Here is a 4,688-nt window from a genome sequence, read left to right as displayed (position 1 = left end):
TCTTTGTGGAAGTTTTTTTAAAGCTTCTGTGGGGTCCTTAGTGTTCTCTGAGCTTGGTGGTTTTCTTACAGATATTTCATGACCAAGCCACATAACATCATCAGGTTTTTTAACTTCTTGCAGCTTTTGGATTTTCTAGAATTCTGGTAACTAAGTACTAAGCCAAATTTAGATTGTTTCTCCATGAACCAATGTCTGTTAGATGCTGACCTTTTATGAGATTTAAAGCAATATATGATTGCATTAATGATATGGATTATGTACTTTAAAAGTCATCAGAGAAAAGCAGGTAGGTGTAAAAGGCTTTAGTTATCCTGATTTTTGGATGTATATAGGTTATAACTTATGGCATCGGTGCAAGTATCTGAGGAGTCCTCTTGCCGCAATGGGATTAGCCCACCCAATTTGCTCCAGCAGATAGGGCCTGCTATGGATCTTGTCTGTGAAGGAATTCCAGTTGGTGGGTCAAGGAGAAAAGCTTTTTCTAATTTGACCCTTGAATTGGGGAACAGCCTCCTCCAGAGATGAGAGGCACTCTTACCTTCTTGATCTTCTGGAAGGGCATTAAAACATGGTTTTTTTCAGTTGGCTTGGAGCCCTGAAGGGGGCAATCTTCAATGGAGGTGATTAATAGGAAAAAGAAGAAGAAGAGGAGGAGGAGGAGGAGGAGGAGGAGGAGGAGGAAACCTGGTAGGTTCATGTGGTCATGCTATTAAGTCACTTCTGACTTTATTTAATCTGAAGGGAATATTTCCAACTAAACTTCCGTTCCTATACCATTTGTTTCCCTGGACCATCTCTTAGTACTTCAGGTAGAAGACAGAAAAATCACAGCTCATATTTATTCATAATTAAAAATAAGTAACATTATCCAAACATGAATTTTGGCCCTACCTGGTTAAACCTGCTTGGCCAAATGATGGCTTCTTCATGGATCACTAATATGTCCTCTTGGGAAGTCACAGATCCTATTCCACCAATTCTGACTTTCAAAAAGGACTTGTTTCGGAATGTTACCCAATTGATGACATCAAATCCAATCTCTAGTTCTCCATTTTGGTTGAAATATATTGTTTCTCCTGCAGTATTATTGAATGAGATCCTTCTTACAATGTCATTGAGCTACAAAAATACAAAATCACACATATAAGAAAACAAAAATAGTAAATGAAGAGAAGAACTAAACATTTCATCATGGTCTACAAAATGGTGAAGATTTAACTCCACTTCAGAAATATGTGGGAAAAACTTTTCATATTTAGCTTATCTGTTAATAAAGGACACAAACATGGTCTACCATACTGTTAAAAAATTTAAAATCTACAGACTTACTTGAGCTGATATTTGCAGCCACAAATAAGGGATCCAGCAGTAGATCAGTTTGTATGAGCCTGTTTGGACAAAGAGGGTGCAAGATGGCTCAAGCTACTTGCAGTTGCTCTTCACAGAGAAACAACAAAATAACAATATCTTGGACTTCTGATTGGGATCTTGCAGTGATGCAGATGCAGGAAGACAGGGCTCCGTCTTTCACATCTGGTTTCACCCTGCTGGGGGACCATGGAAAGGGTTGAAAGTTGTCCCATAGAGGCGGCAAACAAGGAGGAGACTCTTGTTGATCACAAGGGGGTGGAAGCCCCCCATTTGATCTGAGGAAGCCCTCCAAACTGGCAGAGGAAAGACTGACTGCATTTGTGTAGCTAGCCCTAAGCTGCGGACAACAAAAGTCAACCAGCACTATCAAGCAACTTTACAGCAATGTGGATGAAACTGGATGAGACCTGATCCTTTCTTCATGATTTTAAGACCTCTTCCTGAAAATCTGACCAAAGCATTCCCTCCCCCCATGAAAGAGGGAAAGGGAATTTCTGCCCCACTCCTTCAGAAAAGAAAAGCGGCAAATTAATACTTGGGGACACTGGTGAAACCTATAAGACTTATTTGGAATTAAAATATACTTACAGTTTGAAAATGTGGGGACCAAAAGTGTTTTTAAGACCTTTTTATTTTATTTTTTTTCTAAAGAAAAAGACTTGAAAAATTTAACAATATAACTTTTGGATCTAAAAACGGGAAAGTGGTGTTGATGACATCTAGTCGTGAATTACGGCACTACAACTTATTTATGCCTAAAGGAAGCTTGGCTTGAAACCCAGAACTAGATAAGATTTTGGCTGGACTTGGAACTATTTTATTATTGAGAATTACAGTTGAGGGGAAAAAAGGAACAGGCTTGGGGGCTGCTTATCTATGTGGCAAAGATGATAAACATTTTAAATTTGGCCTGTCTGAATTTTGAACATAAATACTGACTTTCAGAATTGCATGGTGGATTTTTTTTTTTTTTGGGGGGGGAACACTTTAGATTATAAATCTTGATTGTTAAACAACCCTCAAAGTTTCTTCTCTCTCCCTGGACAGAAAGGATATATTTTTTATTGGACAAAAAAAATTGAACTCTACTTATATCTGCTTAGGGGAGATTCAGGAATGGACAGTCGGATGGATAAATCTATAAAGGCTACTTATAAAAACAAAACAAAACAAAATAAAATGGATGTTTCATACTCAGCCTTAAATAGTAAAACATCATCTTTCACATCTGTTCCCAGCAGCCTTAACTTGCTATATCAGTAGTGGCAAACCTATGGCACGGGTGCCAGAGACGGCACTCAGAGTCCTCTCTGTGGGTATGTGTGCCGTCACCCCAGTCGTAGGCCTTCAACTGGATTTTATAAAACCTTTTCAACTTTAGGCCTCCACCTCCATGTGCAAAAAACCCAATAACGGTTCAATCAATCAGTCAATTTCAACTTCTCGCGGGGAAAAAAAGATCTTGCAAGTTGGAATTGATTGATTGAACTTTTTAGTCCTACCCAGTCTGCCCTTACCACTGCAGCCACGCCCACCCAATGGGCTACACCCACCGGATTGGCCACACCCAGCCAATGGGCCACACCCACCCGGCACCCAACAATACATAAGTAGGTTTTGGGTTGCAGTTTGGGCACTCGGTCTCTAAAAGGTTCACCATCACTGTGCTATACCATCAAGCAAATGAAATACAGAAAGAAATTCTTTCCATTCTGAGATTGATACAAAAAACAATTATTCTAGCTTGTGAGCAGGTTACTAATAACATAAAGGAGATAAAAGAACAATTTTCTAATTCAAATCTACAAACTCGGAAGACAACTACAGAGAAGGAACCAGCAACCCAGAAAATAGAAAGAACACTAGAGAATGCTGACACAAACATTGACGATCCAAAGAAGGAAATAAATGACCAGACCCAGATAAATGAAAACTCAGAAAATATAATGATAATATTGGACATGGAAAAGACATTTTATAAATCAAGGTTTCAGAACATACTGGATGACAAGGAATGAGAGCTAATCGAATGGAAGATAAAGTCATTATTAGAACTGTGGGGTATCAGAGAAGGAGGAAGGTGGTTTAATGAATATCAATGGGCTAGCTCTTCCAAAAACATTTTAACCAAATTGTTCCAAATAACATATACAAAATAGAATTATTTGATGATCCAAATGCACTGACTTGGAAAGTTAGTTGGCAAAGAAAGAAAGCTAGAGTAAGATTGAAAGAAATAGAAGCTTTGACTTAATACTATAATATTGAGGTTTGAATATGGTTAAGAATAAATAGTTAGAAATAGAAGCATTTTTATAACTAGATAGCTAGGATTTGTAACCAGAATATTATATCTTGGTATAAAAAGGGAAATAAGAATATGTTAAGAACTTTGAATAAGGGATTATTGATTAGAGGTTTGAATATGATTAAGATTACATTGTTAGAAATAGAAACATTTTTATAATTAGCTCGGATTTGTAATCAGAATATTATATTTTGCTAGGAAAAGGGAAATAAGAATATGTTAAGAATTTTGAATAAGGGATTCTTTTGGTTGCCCAAATACAACTTGTTTTGAAATTATAAATAATTGGGACACTTTGAACATGGATGGGAAATTAAAATTGAAAATAAAGCAAAAATAGGGTATGGATTTAATAAGTGGAAATTGAATGCAAACGCAATTAATATATGTTTTGGCTAGGAAAGAGATTCTAAACTGATATTATTGATATTATTAGAAAAATGTAACAAATGTTGATATGTAAGTGTATGTTTACTAACAATAATAAGAACTGCATTTGCTTAATGTGGAAAAATTGTTATTACCAGAAGAAGTGAGGATGTACTGGTGGGTGTAACATTGGACCTAGTTGGAAAAACTTATATGTATCACTGAATATTTAATAGACTCAGTCATAACATTGTCTATTGAGCACTTGTTTGTGAAAATAGAAAATTAATAAAACATTTATAAAAAATAACAATGCCTTGAGGGGAGGGAATCAGGAGAAAAGGTAATTTGCCACAATAGTTCCAGCCACAAAAACAGCCTTTTCGAAGGACATTGATTTTGTGCACTTCCCTTGCTAAAAATTAGAAAATTAGAACTGTAGCTACATTAATTGCTTCAACAAAATTACATATTTTTACAATGACAAGGTTGGAAATATTGTTGAGTGCTTTCAATCCTTAATATAAGAATATGAAGATCTATTTTTATAATCTTTGAGAACTGAAAAAACCAACAATAGGCAAAACAATGTTTGGGTTATAGAAAATTTTAAATAAATTAAGGACTAAGAAAATAT

Source organism: Protobothrops mucrosquamatus, unplaced genomic scaffold, assembly GCF_001527695.2.
Source record: "Protobothrops mucrosquamatus isolate PMUCROS unplaced genomic scaffold, P.Mucros_1.0 scaffold4278, whole genome shotgun sequence".
Lineage (NCBI taxonomy): Eukaryota > Metazoa > Chordata > Lepidosauria > Squamata > Viperidae > Protobothrops > Protobothrops mucrosquamatus.
Note: the sequence above shows the minus strand (reverse complement) of the source record.